The sequence below is a fragment of the Periplaneta americana genome, chromosome 8 (genome assembly GCF_040183065.1).
Source record: "Periplaneta americana isolate PAMFEO1 chromosome 8, P.americana_PAMFEO1_priV1, whole genome shotgun sequence".
Taxonomy (NCBI): domain Eukaryota; kingdom Metazoa; phylum Arthropoda; class Insecta; order Blattodea; family Blattidae; genus Periplaneta; species Periplaneta americana.
The window spans coordinates 142,813,083-142,830,681 of record NC_091124.1 but is presented as its reverse complement, the minus strand read 5'-3'; the positions used below and the strand labels follow the sequence as shown (position 1 = coordinate 142,830,681).

The window sequence follows — 17,599 nt, the reverse complement described above, 5'->3', positions numbered from 1 at the left end:
ATTGGTACGTTTATTTAAATTAAACGTGGCATTAGCAAACAAAAAGTGAATATATGTTTATTATTGTACCGTAATCTTAAAAAGGATGATTGATAAATGTATTTCTGTAACACTGAGTAAGAATTAAGTACCAACTAATTGGTTATGCACCGTAACTCTGCAGTGCTCGGGAAAAGTGACACAAGTCAGTTTTCACAAACCTTTGATAATTTATTGACAACTTACGGAACATCTGCTAGCTTGGAAAAAATATATATAAGTATTTCTCCCATTACAATAATTCATACAGAAAAAAATCAAATCGACATAAACCAGTGTAACTTGTCAATAAAGTATCAGAAAAGGTTTGTGGAAACTGACTTATGTCACTTTTCCCAAGCACTGCAGAACTGATGAAATAACTATTAATTCACAAACTAATAACTAAGTAATAAAACTGGTTACTAACTACAAACTTTACAGTTTATAGCATGTAGATGAAATGTCCAGATCTACGACAATGGCAGTGTCCTAGGTAAGCCAGCTATTGTCTATTACTAAAGATGTTTTATCAGTAGTGTTATTGAACTTTAGCTCTTATGTTAGTGCTAACGTTTCTCAATAGGCCTATACAACAACAATAATAATAATAATAATAATAATAATAATAATAATAACAATAATGGATTTATTTAATCTGGCAGAGTTAAGACCGTAAGGCCTTCTCTTACACTCAACCAGGATTAAAACTTACTTACATAATTGAACATAAAACTGGATCAGAATTAAGTAATTACATACTGATACAATTTAGGTACATAATGAAATCAAAAGAGATAGTTACATAAAAATTTACCTCATAAAATAAAAATAAATATAGTGAAATACATATTAATGTTGTTAGAATCAAATACGAATCACATAAAAACAGAAGCCGATAATTCAATAAAAAATGTACACATAGAAATAAAAATAAGTTGATGGTCATATGTACAATGTGTCGTCGAACTGAGGTATCCCATGTTGTGACATTAATTAAATTTACTCACCGAATGGTACATTTCCACGGTCCAGAGAAGGAAGTTCGGGTGCTTGTGGCCACACTTGATGGACATAGCCATTCCCAACTCACAGATGTATAGATGTGAGTGAAAACTGAGAAAGTGAGCACTGTTAATCTCAGTTTCAGACGAAAGCAAATTGTCAACATCACACTCCCACCACTTGGAGGTCCGGCGTTCGAACACTGAAGTCCGCTATCCTGCCAGAGATTCACATTGTCTTCATTTCTACAAGGTAAATAAATGCTTGGATATAACTTTAAAATAGAACACGACCGCTTTCTTCCAAAGTCTCTCCTATTCACATAACAATTCTACACATTTCTGTTAGAAATGAGGATAGGATTAGTTCCACCCTTGTGACAGTTACAGAAGCTGACAGTTCTATATTTAATAATGCTTTTAACGTACAAGTGTAATATATAATTGGATAGCTCACAAGCAAACGTTCTGATGGGGGCAGATAAAAAAGTATTTTTTTCTTCCACCATGTTAACAATGTCAAAAGAAGTACTTATACAAAATTTGGGCACTCGACCGCAATTACGAGTCCGTCCAGAAAGTGATTTTCCCTGGGGCCTTTTATAGAAAAAAAGCACAATTGCATGGAAATATTTATTAAAACAGATAGAGCTATTGTTGCGCTATTTGTTAACACATCCCCCAGTGGAATTGAGACATTTGTCATAACATGGGATCAATTTTTGTGTTGTAGAAGTCAGCCGCCTCAGATCGGAACCAGCGTTTGACTGCGTCTGCACCTCTCTCTATCGATCCCATGATATGAGAAATGTCTCAATTCCGATGGAAAATATGTTGAAAAATAGCTCAACAACTGCTGTGTCTGTTTCAATAAATTTGTCCATGAAATTGTGTTTTTTTTTCTGTTAACGACCCCTGGCGAACTTATTTTTTACGGACCTCGTAATTGCGGTCTAGTGGCCAAAATTTGTATAAGCACTTCTTTTGACATTAATAACATGGCTGAAGAAAAAAAATAATAATTTTTTTATCTGCCCCCATCAGAACATTTGCTTGTCAGCGGTAAAATGTTGAAAAAGACATTTTTATATCCTATTGCAACGTTTTAATATAAACTCTGTTGGTGGAAAATGGAAGTACAACCTTCAATACAGCTTGTAGAATCTAGGAGGTTTATAGGTTATGAGAAAACGTCACAACGCTAAGCATCAACAGCGTTGCCAATTTAGCCCTTTTCGGGCTAGATCTAGACGTTTGTACTTCGCTTTTGGTCGTGCGATTATTTAATTAAATTTATTAGTTCGCTGTCAGTTCATTCTCACACTTCCTCACTGAAGTAGGGAGATAGAACCGATATTTAGTGTATTGAATGTAGCGAAAAACAAACCAAGAAATAGAATGCATCTTCATTTGCTATTTCCATTTCTCTCAACACGGTATGGATTAAAAAGAAGTGACAGCAATTGTTACACATATAATTAAGTTACCAGATAATGTTATTGACCGCATAGGAACGAGTGTTGTGTATCAAAGTGGCGATAAAGACTGTGAAAGTGGATCCTCAAGACAGATTGAAACAGTAGACGAAGAGGAGGAAGACAACTGCTTGGCGATATAAACATTTTGGGTGGAATGACACGGTTAGAGAAGCATTAATTGAAGCTATATTATTACTTTTAGTAGGTTATTTTACGACGATTTATCAACATCTTAGGTTATTTAACTTCTGAATGAGATGAAGATGATAATGCCGGTGAAATGAGTCCGGGGTCCAGCACTGAAAGTTTCCTAGCATTTGCTCATATTTGGTTGAAAAAACCTCAACCAGGTAACTTGCTCCGACCGGGAATCGAACCCGGGCCACCTGGTTTCGCGGCCAAACGCGCTAACTGTTACTCCACAGGTGTGGACTATATATATGTACAATGAATTCAAACTTTATTTATGCCCCCTTGAGAAATCCACTCGCTTTCTATCATATTAACACGAACGTTTTGTTCAATAGTAATATTGTAAAGTCACACACAGTTTAAAGGCAACGAAACTGACGCAGAAAAACATACAGGCGACTCCACGAAATGCAATGTTAGCAGATGAACACACAAGATGCTTCCCGATTGTCAACGCACGCACGCACACACACACGTGTATGTGGTGCAGCGACCGTGAGAAAGATAGACAAGAACAGATTTTTCTGTCCATGTGCAGGTCTGTCTAGCTTCATTTTCTTACATTGCGAATTTTATTTTCCAACCGCAATTCAGTCTTTACTTTCTTGAAGGATGACCGAAAATCACATTTTCTGTTTCTGCTTTTTACTAATTCAACACTTGTTCTCTACGTCTTGTCTCTAATATAAGGTATATGTACACCTTCACATACAAAAATTTTTGTTTTGTAAACTTTTGCTCTGTAAAATTTTTATACAATTGAGAATGGTATCAGAAAGAGAATGAAGTGAACAGATCCCTTGAAATTATGTCTAAATTGTTTTTAAAAATTATTTTGTTTATACTTTTGACATGCAACTTGAAACATGATAACTCATGCAGTTTTTAAGATAGAGACATTTTTTCACTGTTTTATAGCTAAAACTATTCTTTAGTGCCTGACATAGAGCTATTTTTTATTTTTATTTACATTAATTAAATATTACCATATATGTAATTTACAATAATAGTTTATGTTCCATAAATCATGTAAAAATCCATAGATAATTATTAATTATATTAATGTTATTTTACTCATTGTCAGGCACTAGGGGACATTTCAAGCTTGCAAATGACACCAATATCTTCTTGGTATCAGCATATTTGGCTGAGATATCATGTTTGAAAGAATTAAATATTCTAAAATTACTATTTACAGGAAATGAGTCACAAACTTTGAGAGCCTAGAAGACTCCATCTCGTTTTTCCAGAAATTGTTAAAGTTATATTTCTTAAAATTTTCACTAATCTCCCAACTATTATACATATGTGCAGTATGTGGATAAGCTTAATACAGTCTGCAAAAATGTATGGTGGGGTTTCATGGGATTACTCCAATATGCTTTTATTTAATTCAGTAAGTCGGTCTCGGTAGCGCAGTTGGTATAGCGCTGGCCTTATGTGCTTGAGGTTGCGGGTTCGATCCCGGCCCAGATCGATGGCTTATGTTAGTAGATTTACTTGCATGTAAAAGAACTCCCCTGGGACAAAATTCCGGCACACCGACGACGCTGATATAATCTCGGCAGTTGCGAACGTCGTTAAATAACATACTTTTGTTTTAAATTCAGTAACTCAGAAAGATTGCCTTCTTCTGTTGTTCGCTCTGTCAGTATAGTAAATTGATTACTTCTCTTGCTTTTGCCTTGCTAATTCACAAACTAAAAACGATTGTGTTCATGTATTTCTATCTAATACCATTGTTGTTGTTGTCGTCATAATAAAGCCATTGTAGTTAAATTAATCATTTTTACTTAGAAGGAACGGGAGTACCTCGAGAAAACCCCTCTGCAACGTCTGCTTTGTCCACCACAAATTCTATCATGATCTCCCGGGGGTCGAACACAGGTCGCTAGGATGGAAGACCAGTCCGCTGGCGGCATAGGCGCGGCGATTGACAAGGGAGCACACTCTACCTGAAATTTTGGAGATGCTGAGATACATAAAAAATAAAGATAACCTGTAAATATTATCTACAAATTTCAACTGAAATACTTACGGAAACAAGTTGTGTAAAATATCGCTGATTGAAGTTGAGGAGCCTTCTTTCCAGGGCTACCACTCCACTCTAGCTCCGCCTTCTGTTCGTCTCGACCCTCGTACAGCTTGAAGTTAAACCAGCTGCAAATTTGTTATTGTGAGAGATGTAGTAAAAAAATTAATACTAAGCCTCTTCACGAAAAGTGTATTATGAATATAATAAATAAATAAATATTATTATTATTATTATTACTACTACTATTATTATTTGTTAGTGATTTACTAATCCATACTTACACTAAGTCGAGTAAGACAATTTAATATTTTCATTCATTCAGCCTTTCATAGTTGTCTGCGCAAAGACAGGTCTTTCACTCCAAATCCAGCTTCCTTCAGTCTTTCCTATTTTCTGCCTTCCTCTTCTCTCCGCATATGATCCACATAATATCTTAATGTCGTCTATCATCTGATATCTTCTTCTGCCCCGAAATTTTCTCCCGTTCACCATTCCTTCCAGTACATCCTTCAGTAGTCAGTTTCTTTTCAGCCAGTGACCCAGTCAATTCCTTTTTCTCTTCCTGATCAGTTTCAGCATCATTTTTTCTTCACTCACTCTTTCCAACACAGCTTTATTTCTTATTCTGTCTGTCCATTTCATACGCTCTATTCTCTCCATATCCAAATTTCAAGTGTTTCTAGTCGGTTCTCTTCACTTCCTCGTAATGTCCATGCTTCTGCCTCATACAATGCCACACTTCATACAAAGCACTTCACTAATCTCTTCCTTAGTTCTTTTTCCAGAGGTCTGCAGAAGATGGTCCTTTTTCTATTAAAAGCTTCCTTTGCCATTGCTGTTCTCGTTTTCACTTCCTGGCAGCTCATGTTACTGTTTATAGTACACCCCAAGTATTTGAAGCTGCCCACTTGCTCTACTGCCTCATTGAGAATTCGCAAGATTACCTTCTTTATTTTTCTTCCAATGACCATGCTCTTCGTCTTATTTGCATTAATCTTAATTTCATTCTGCTCACAGCTGTCATTTACCTTCAGTAGCATATCCCTTAGTATCAGCTCCTCTTCTGCTAAAAATGCTGTATCATCAGTAAATCTTACGCACTTTATTCATCTTCCTCCTACTATCACTCCTCCCATGTTCTGAAAACAGTTCTTCACTAAATCCTCCAGTATATGTTGAACAGGGTAGGTGATAAAGAGCATCCTTGACGTACTCCTCTCCCTATTTCACTTCTTTCAATTACTATTTTAAGAAGTAAAAATAAAGAAACAGGGCGCTCACAGGTTGCAGAGAAAAGTACCGGGGCGGCGCTTCATCGCACCCTGACTGCGCCCCTGCAGTTATTGTATAACGTTGTTACACTTGTATTGTGGTTGGTAAATCACGGAGTGGTTGAAACACAAATTAATCGTGCACCAAGCACACCGGATTAAGGCATTTTAACACTCTTCTCGCTCACAATGCTTACACTGCTTGTTAGAACAAAATTCTGTGGGGATTTGAAACACCGTTCGTTGCTCTGGTAGCCTATGTGTTTTGTTCGCCGGCAAAAAATCCTGTAAATTGCTTTCCATAATCGGACACACGACCGACCTGTTTGTAGCATCGTCAAATCCGTCTCGAAAACTGTACCTGCAATGACGGAAGAGTTTTGCCGTTCCCTTGGGTCACACACGCCTCTTTCAACATAGTGCTTCTATATACAGTGTGGCTTTTTGCTAAGTTCTATTCTCTGTTTTTAAGTTATATTATAGTTTTAACTTCTGTTTTTAACTTTATATGCCAAGTGTTCACTTTTTATAACATATTCTATTCGACCTACACGACCTGAAGATGCCAATCAAAATTGGCGAAAACGTTTGTTTTTAAATCTGTTTAAATGTTGTTATAACTTGTTTTATTGTGTTTTCATGTGAAGTATTGACTGAATAGAACTCATTTATCAAGTAACACTGAACTTAACGGAACCAATATGCCTTTAAAATTATTTATTGCGCTTACGTCCAAGTTAAGTCTAAAATATTTAGTTAATAAGTCTAACACAACGAAACAAGTGCCACTTCCATTTTCATAATTTTCCTCTTCCACACCATAGAAAACAATTTTATTTCTTCTGCTTTCAATTTCCCATCTTTTCACTATTGCTTTTAACACAACCTGCTCTTGAATAACCTCTTGTAACTTATTTTCCACTTCATTATACCTATTAACTAGTGTATCTAAGTCATTTGAAACATTTTTTAGTAGAACACTTGCTTTCTGTCTCGTTTCTTTCATGTAGTTTATCCATCCTCTTTGAAACACTTCATCACTGTTGTCTCTTCCTTCCCTAGAGCCTGGCCCAGGGTTTAACTCCACATTTCCAATAATTAATAGGATTGATAAAACAGACGCGGTCAGAAATATATTGTATCTATCTATCTATCACTACAGCGTTTTCACATTTTGTATGCCTGTGGTAATGCCCTGCATTATAGCCTCTCATCCGCGCTCTGTAGGAAACTAGGTCGTCACCCATAACTTCTTCACACACGCTAACCTACTTATAGACACTGTTTACCACTCGACCGCTCTCTACGACTGCACTTTGTGAACTGGCATTCGAATATAAGACTATTTCTTTTTTTCAATGAGGTGTTTTTATGAGCATCCCTTGCCCATTTTATTAATACGGCAGTTGATTTGTTAATTCTTTTCAATGGAAAAGCCCGATCAAAAATATATGTAACAATGTTTATAAATGTGTCTGCCTTTTTCTCAATGTCACTTTCGTTTAATACTTCATTCCAATTATCCTTAGATAATAAGAAGTTAAATTGTTCAATATTTTCAGCATTATAAATCTTTTCCATATGCAAATGTTTTCATTTAGATTATTTTTGTTTGTTTTGGTATAGTTACATGTAACAGGACTGCATTATGGTGAGATAATCCTAGATCTATGTTCTCTGTGTTAAATCGATTTATTACTAAATAAAAAGAAAGAAATGGCGAAAGAAGAGATGCAGCTCTTTGCTTGTTTCATTCTTGAACTGAAACAACCCAGAACTCACCACGTGGAGGTGGCTGCATGTCGAGTTCCGCCCTGCCCATCCCAACCTCCCTACCTTGTGGGCAAGTCCATTTCATTATTCATTCTTTGTTCTTTCAATTATGTTCATACTCTTCGACTTGAATCAGTATTTAGATTTCCACTTCATATCTTTTTTGTCTCAATTTATGAAAATCACATTATTAAGATATTCCAGTACAATATAATCAATTACTGTATATCAGTGCAACAAGATATATGAAAAAATGCTCGATGTCATTCTTGTCGTCTGTCATTTTTTTCCCTTTTAGCTAAAGTGTAGGATAACTTTCGGTATGATGAATAATATTTTGTGACAAGAATTTAGTAACTTCTATTTCTTGTTTCTCTATTTTATGGCTTTCTCTCTTTCTTCCATTTCTTCTCAATTTTTTTATACGTATTGAAGTTTCTCTCTTTCTGCTCTTGAAATACTGTAATTAAATAACATTTTAATTGGAAATTGTAAAGAAATATGGAAACAAACATGTCAGTATCCACTGTCAATATTTCTAGCAATTTTTTTTTCATTTCAATAACGATTTATTCTCTTAGGACGTCAAGTGTGTATCCGGGTAGGAGAGGATCAATGGTTGCCAGCAGCAAGTCTCTCAAATTCCTTTGCCAACGATCCGCCTACTGGACTAGGATCTATACCTTTCCCATCGAAGGCAACTGCTGAAAGTAGGACGCCGTTAAACGTAAAGTAAAGTATTATTTCGAAATGGTGAATTTTCCACCACACCTGAAGAGACGTTGAAGCACCTCCACATTTTCTGCGAATTTTTCAGCAAATTCTTTTCTCGGCATGTGTCTTAACTATCTGAATTGTGAAGACTTCCCAAAATATATGCTTCCCTTCATATGCTGAAGTTATTACATTTATATAATATATAATTTTATAGATTTCTTCCGTCTGCCTTAGAGGTGTACATTTTTACTATTTTTTTTTGTTACATTTCAAACATGATATTTTCTTTCATTTAAAGGAAGCTTTACGTTATTTAATGTTCTCGGACATTGTCTTAATACACTTTATTGTCCTTTTTCACACCACTGTTGTTCTTATTACTGATCCAGGTCTTCGTACTGTACAAGATAATAATATCAGGAGTTATTTTCAGAGTCTGTTATATTGAGGCGATGAAGATGTCTTTCCATGCTGTTCTCACTATTTGAGGATATGAATAAGGCGACTGCGTCTCTTCTTGTTTTACGACTAACTTCCATCCAGAGTTCACTTGCCCTCTCTGTTAAGTCACATTTTCGTTGCACATCATTGCAGTGTAGTCCAACTTCGGTTTTGTTACACGTTTAATAAAGTATTGTGAATTTTTTCTTTCAGCACAATTGCAAACATAAAAATTCGAACGATTATTCAGTGATAGATGTTCTTTCTTAAATAACTGGAATGATGCAAATTTTCGAAAATTAATATTCTGATGTATATTTTGTATCTAAAATTTTTACATTGTTGTAATGTAAAAGATTATTGAATATTGTAGATGGTATAATAAAATTTATTGTTATTTTAAAAATTACGATTTTATCCTTCATCATGGTGTTGCAATATCAAAGTTTAAAGTTTTCTTTGCGATGGTGTAAGCCAAGAAATGATGAACTATTTTCAACGTTGTATATATTGTGAAGTGTATGTCTTTGTAGGGTACAATTTTAATTCTGTTTCATACTTTAATTTCCGTTATTACATCCATATAATATTTCTTCAGTAAAATAAATGCTCTCGAATAGGAGATTATTAAATTTGTATAATATGTAATGAGATTTCTTCAAATCATTGCTCAAAATTTAGAGAAACAAATGTTTTATGTTATAAAATTGTAGTGACAGATGTTCTACTATTCGGTGAAATAATTTAGAGAACCAAATTGTAGACCATTATTTGAAGTTAGCTGTGCATTTTACTATGGATTATCCATGTGAAATTGAAAGGATTAGATTATTTTCTTTATCGATAATACAGTCGCATCCAAAGAAACTACAGACTATACCGAATTCGACGATTTAATTTTAATTTAATAACATCTTATCATTAAGTACATATGGTAAAATTAAATAGTACATACTACAACTGATGTATTAAATTTGAATATATATACAGAATACAGAAATATAATTACAACAGTAGAAATAGAAATGTAGCTAATATAGATGTAAATGTAACGCATGCGTAATAGGTACCAACTACTTCTAATCTAACGATCTCTATCGGTCAAGATATTCCGAGAGTATTATACCAGGTGGCCCATCTGCGCCGTTTTAAAAACTATTATTGAAAACCCATCAAACAGAAGAGCACGAAACGAGTTTTGCATTACAGGAGCAATGTCTTCATGAAATCAATGTGATGGCGATTGTCGCTGGTTTCTATCCATGGCTAAATATACTGAAAGGGATTTATAGCTTGTAATTATTGTGATGATGATGATGATGATTATTATTATTATTATTATTACTATTATTATTATTATTATTTTTATTATTATTAACATCACTTTCAAATCACTGCCAGTAAAGCCTACGAGCTACAGCTGCATTTTGCAGTGTTTCACCAAAGAGTAAAACAATGTCTGTGTACCAGGAATACTGCAGTTATCATTCATTAGTAGCAAAAGAGGAACGAACTAAATGAAGCGGTTTCATAACCCTGTTATTACTGTAGTTGTGCTTGATGTTTGAAACAGTGGACACTCGAGTCAAACACTTGCATTTGTTTTGGGATCCGTTCTCTAAGCCTCTAGGCAACTATTTAGCGTTTAATACCCGAAGGGAAGTGTAGCTCAACAAAAGACGGCGCAGATGGATCACCTGGTAGCTATGCCACACTAGCGTTGAAATGAACAATGCTGTACATACGAAATTAGCCAAAATTGAAGTCAAGTGGTCACTTAAACAAACTTACATTGCAAGACACTTCTTTCGACGTCGCAAAAAGTTTTAGAAGCTTAAGAATAACATGAAATGTCAGTGATGATTTTACATGATGAAATAGTCTGAAGAGTCGATCGAAAGGTAGAAATTAAATAATCCACCATAACTATGAATTGTACAGTTGGCTGACAAATAAATATCACATCACATCGCATCACATCACCATGATAAATAAATAAATAAATAAAGAAGCGAACAAACAAACAAACACACAAAAAAACCAAACAAACAAATTAATAAATAGATTAATATATAAATTAATTAAATAATAAAAAAATTAATAAATAAATATAAATAAATAAATGAATTTATTAATTAATTAATCAATATGTAAATTAATAAATTAATAATTTAATAAATGGGTTAAAAAATTAAACAAAATTAATCAAGTAATAAATAAATTAATTAATAGATAAATTCATTAATTAATTAATTAATATAAATATATAGATATTAACAAGTAAATAAATTAATAAAAAAGTAAATTAATAAATGAAATAATTAATTGAAAAATTTCTACATGGATAAATATATAAATAAATAATTTAATAAATTAATAAATACATTAATAAATAAATTAATAACTAAAAAAAATATAAAGTAAATAAATAAATAAGTGAATAAATAAATAAAATAAATAAATAAATATATTCATTAATAAATTCATAAATTACTAAATAAATAAATAGGTTAATAAAGTAATAAATAAATAAATAAGTAAATAATTAATTAAACAAATATATACATATATATAAATAAATACATTAATTAATTCATAAATCAATACATAAATAAAATAATAAATTACTCAATAAGTAAGTAAATAAATAATTTGGTAAGTAAATAAATAAATAAAAAATTAATTAATCAAGTAATTAATTAATAAAATATATAAATATATAGGTAAATCAATATGTAAATAAATAAGTAAATAAAGCAGTAAATAAAAATAAGTAAATAAATAAAGACATAATTTAATAAATAAATATAAATATAAATAAATATATAAATATATAAATTAGTAAATAGATAAATAAATAAATAAGTTAGTAAATAAATACATAGGGAAGTAAATAAATAAATTATAAAATATAAATAAATAAAAAATTAATTAATTAATTAATTAATAAAAAGATAATAAATGAATAAATATGTAAGTAAATAAATAAATAAAAAAGTAAATAAATAAATGAAAATAAATAAATAAATACATATATGTAAATATATATAAATATATAAATAAGTGAATAAATAAATAAATATATAAATAATTTAATTAATTAATAAAGTAATAAATTAATAAATGCATTAATACATTAATAAATAGATACATAAGTAAATAATTCTATTAATAAATTGATTAATTAATACATTAAAAAGTAAATAAATAAATAAGCAAGTAAATAAATAAATAAAAAAATGAATAAGTACATAAATAAAAAATAAATAAACACACAAAAAACCAAACAAACAAATTAATAAATAGATTAATATATAAATTAATTAATTTAATAATACATAAATTAATAAATTATTAAATTAATATAAATAAATTAATGAATGAATGAATTAATTAATCAGTATGTATATTAATAAATTAATAATTTAATAAATGAATTAATAAATTAAAAAAATAATCAAATAATAAATAAATAAATAAAAGATTAATTAATATAAATATATATATTAGTAAATAAATAAATTAATAAAAAAGTAAATTAATAAATTAAATTATTAATTAAAAAATTTCGAAATGGATAATTAAATAAATAAATAATTTAATAAATTACTAAATTAATTAATAAGTAAATTAATAACTAAAAAAATATAAAGTAAATAAATAAATAAAATAAATAAATATATTCATTAATAAATTTATAAATTACTGAATAAATAAATAGATTAATAAAGTAATAAGTTAATAAATAAGTAAACAAATAAATTCATAAATAAATTAATAAATAGCTAAATAAATTAATACTTATACATAAATAAATCTAATCATATCAGTAAATAAATAAATAAATAAATAAGCAAATTAAATAATTAATTAATTAATAAACAAATAAATAAATCAACATATATATATATATATATGTAAAGAAATATATTAATTAATTCATAAATCAATACATAAATAAATTAATAAATTATTCAATAAGTAAATAAATAATTCCGTAAGTAAATAAATAAATAAAAAATTAATTAAATAAGTAATTAATTAATAAAATATATAAATATATAGGTAAATCAATATGTAAATAAATAAGTAAATAAGTAAGTAAATAAAAACATAAGTAAATAAATAAAGTAATAATTTAATAAATTCTTATAAATATTAATAAATATATATATTAGTAAATAGATAAAAAAATAAGTAAGTAAATAAATAAATAAGGATGTAAATAAATAAATTATAAAATATAAATAAATAAAAAAATAATTAATAAATTAATTAACAAAACGTTAATAAATGAATAAATATGTAAATAAATAAATAAGTAAATAAATAAATAAATAAGTAAATAAATAAATGAAAGTATATAAATAAATACATATGTATATAAATAAATATATAAATAAGTGAATAAATAAATAAATAATTTAATTAATTAATAGAGTAAAAAAATAATAAATGCATTAATACATTAATAAATAGATAAATAAGTAAATAAATCTATTAATAAATAAATTAATTAATTAATTAATACATTAAGAAGTAAATAAATAAATAAATAAGAAAGTAAATAAATAAATAAGAAATTAATAAGTATATAAATAAAATATAAATTAAGAAATAAATAAATTAATTAAGGAATAAATGAAGAAATCAATCATTAAATATACATAAATAAATAAGGAAATAAATAAATATTAAAAAATATATAAATATAAATATATGAATCAATAAATAAATTAATAAATTAATAAATAAATTAATAAATTAATAAATAGATAGATAAATTTATAAATACATAAATTAGTAAATAAATAAATTAATAAATGAATAAGTGAATACATAAATAAATAAATAAATAAATAGATAAAGAAACAAATATCTAAATAAATAAATAAAAACATAAAAAATTAATTAATTAATTAATTCATAAATAAATTAATTCATAAATTAATAAGGATATAATTAAGAAAAAAGATAAAGAGATAAAAAATAAATAAATAAATAAATAAATAAATAAATAAATAAATAAATAAGTAAATTAATATGAAAATAAGTAAATAAATAAACAAATAATTTAATAAATAAATAAATATATAAATTCATGAATATATAAAGTAGTAAATCATTAAATAAATAATTAAATAAATAAATAAATAAGGTTGTAAATAAATTAATTAAAACATAAATAAATAAATAAATTAATTAATTAAATGTTAATAAATACATAAATAAATAAATAAATAAATAAGGAAATATATGAAAATAAATAAATATATCAAAATAAAGAAAGAAATATATAAATAAATAACCAATTTAATTAAGTAATGAATTAATAACATAATAAATTAATAAATACAATAATAAACTATTAAATAGTTAAGTAAATAAATTAATAAATTTTTTAATTAATATATTGAGATGTATATAAATAATCAAGTAAATAAATAAATGAATAAATGCACAAATAAATAAATAAAGAAATTAATAAAGAAATTTAAAAAATAAATAAGTAAATACAAATATATATATATATATATAAATAAATATAAATATATAATTATATAAATTAATTAACTAATAAATTAGTTAATATATTGATAACTTAATAAATAGATAAATAAATAAATACAAAATTTGTAAATAAATTAATTAATAACTTAATAAACGAATAAATTAATAAATCAATATGTAAGTAAAATAAATAAATAAGGAAATAAATAAGAAAATAAATAAATAAATAATTAAATAAATATATAAATATTAAATAAGTATATATATAAATATATAAACAAATAAATAAATTAATTAATAACTTAATAAATACATGGGTAAATTTATAAATAAATAAATAGTTAAATATATTAGGAAATAAATAAATGAATAAATAAATAAATTAACTAATAAATAAGTAAGTGAATAATGAAAATGTTAATAAATAAAAATAAGTAAATAAATAAACAAATAAATAAATAAATATATCAATAAATAAATTAATCAATTGATTCATAAATTAATTAATTAATTAATAAATAAGGAAAAAATAAGGAAACAAATAAGTAAACAAATAAATAGACAAAAATAAATAAATAAATGAAATACATAAATAAGTAAATAAATTGTAAAGAAATAAAAAATAATTTAATGAATAAGTATATAAATAAATACATATATATTTAAATTAGTAAATAAATAACTAAATAAATAAGGAAGTAATTAAATTATTTAAAAACATAAATAAATAAATTGATTAATAATGTAATAAAAATTGATAAATAGATATATAAATGTGTAAATAAATAATAAATATATGAAAATAAATAAATATAAATGAATAAGTAAATAAATTCATTAATTAAGCAATAAATTTTAATAAAATAATAAATTAATAAATACATTAATAAATTAATGAATAGATAAGAATATAAATTAATTAATAAATAAATTAATTAATACATTAAGAAGTAAATACATAAATAATCAAATGAATAAATAAATGGTAACAGTGAATAAATACATAAATAAATAAATAACAAATAAATAAATTAAGACATTTGTAAATAAAATTAAAAAGTATATACAAATATATATAAGTAAATAAATAAATATAAAACAAATAAATAAATATATAATTATACAAAATAATTAAGTAATCAAATAAGTAAAAAAGTAGATCAAAAAGAAATAAAATACATAAGTAAATATGTATATATGAATAAATAAAGAAACAAATGTGTAAATAAATTATTATATAAATTAATAAATACTTAAATAAACACATAATAAAATAATTATGTAATTAATATATAACTAAATAAATTATTAATTTGTAAATAAATAAAGAAGTAAATAAGTACATAAATAAGTATGTAAATAAATAAATAAATAATAAGTAAATAAAGAAATAAAAAAAATTAATTAATTAATATTTATATAAATTAATAAATTATTGAATTAAGAAATAAATAAATATAAAATAAATAAATTAATTAATTTATTGCTACAAATAAATAAATAAGTAAATAAATCAGTAAATAAAGAATTAGTAAATAGAACAAGAAATCAGTTAATAAATAAATAAATATATAAATATATATAAAAATATATAAATTAGTAAATAAAAATAAATAAGTTAGTAAATAAATAAATAAGGAAGTAAATAAATAAATTAAAAAACATAATAAATAAATAAATAAATTAAGAAAATGTTAATAAATTATTAAATATATAAACAAATAAGAAAATAAATAATTAAGTAAATAAATAAATGAGTATATATATAAATGAATATATAAATAAGTAAATATATAAGTAAATAAATAAATAATTTAATTAATTCATTAAGTAATAAATTAATAAATGCATTAATACATGAATAAATAGATAAATAAGTAAATAAATCAATTAATCAAGATCAACTCATTTTGAAACACTACAAACAATTCAAAACATTCATACAATCAATAGACTTTAACACATTATAAACACGAATACAAATAAGTACAACACATTGTAAACATGAATCCAAACAAGCATACAATTATAAGATTTTAAATTGTGGATCTGTGATGTACAATTCAAATATGACTCCGTCTATTGCAATAGTGTATTGTTAAATGACTGTGAACATGTATGTAACGTAAAATTAGCATATAAATATATTAAAACACATGTACAACATTGTCTTGTAATGTATGTAAGCATAAGCCTTATATTTGGCTAGCTTATCATCCATTGTACAGAGTAGAAAATTTTATTTAAATTTGTGATTTGTAATGTATAATATTTTAATTGTGAATTTGTAAGGTGCAATTTAAATTGTGGATTTGTAATGTATAATATTTTAAATTGTGAATTTGTAAGGTACAATTTAAATTGTGGATTTGTAATGCATATTTTGAAATTTTGGATTTGTAATGAATAATATTTTAAATTGTGAATTTGTAAGGTACAATTTAAATTGTGGATTTGTAATTGCATATTTTTAAATTTTGGATTTGTAATGTATATTTTAAATTATGAATTGTAGGGTACAATTTAAATTGTGGATTTGTAATGTATAATATTTAAATTGTGAAATTCTAAGGTACAATTTAAATTATGGATTTGTAATACATATTTTTAAATTAGTTGATTTGTAATGTATAAATTAAATTGTGGATTTGTAATGCATATTTTAAATTTGTGGATTTGTAATGTATAATATTTTAAATTGTGAATTTGTAAGGTACAATTTAAATTGTGGATTTGTAATACATATGTTAATTTTTGGATTTGTAAGGTATAATTTAAATTTGACTCTATCTATTACAATAGTGTATTGCTAGATAACTATGAACTATTCTACGTATATCAAATTCGATTAATAATATAAACATAGTATGTAATATTGCAACACTGGGACAAAATTTTTCTTATAATGCATTTAGGCATAAGCTTTGTAAATGGCGAGCGGATTGATTCTATATTGTACATGGATAATTTAATTGTGGATTTGTAATGTGTATTTGTAATGTATTAATTAATTGTGGATTTGTAATGTACTTAAGCATAAAACTTATAATTGGCTAGATAATCATATATTGTGTAGAGAAGATAATTTTTATTTATTTTAATTTTTGTATTGTAATATCTATTTTAACCGACTCTGTATATTGCAATAATATACTGCTA

General features: G+C 26.0%; 1 long non-coding RNA gene across 1 annotated transcript; it reads right to left on the bottom strand.

Annotated features, from left to right (window-relative positions):
- Positions 1 to 704: 704 nt before the first annotated feature.
- LOC138705122 (uncharacterized) lies at positions 705 to 6,887 on the bottom strand. The gene is made up of 3 exons (XR_011333628.1): positions 4,731 to 6,887; positions 4,505 to 4,647; positions 705 to 1,268 (listed from the first exon to the last, which is right to left on the bottom strand). It is a non-coding gene; the product is annotated as an uncharacterized lncRNA (long non-coding RNA).
- Between the last annotated feature and the right edge of the window lie 10,712 nt (positions 6,888 to 17,599).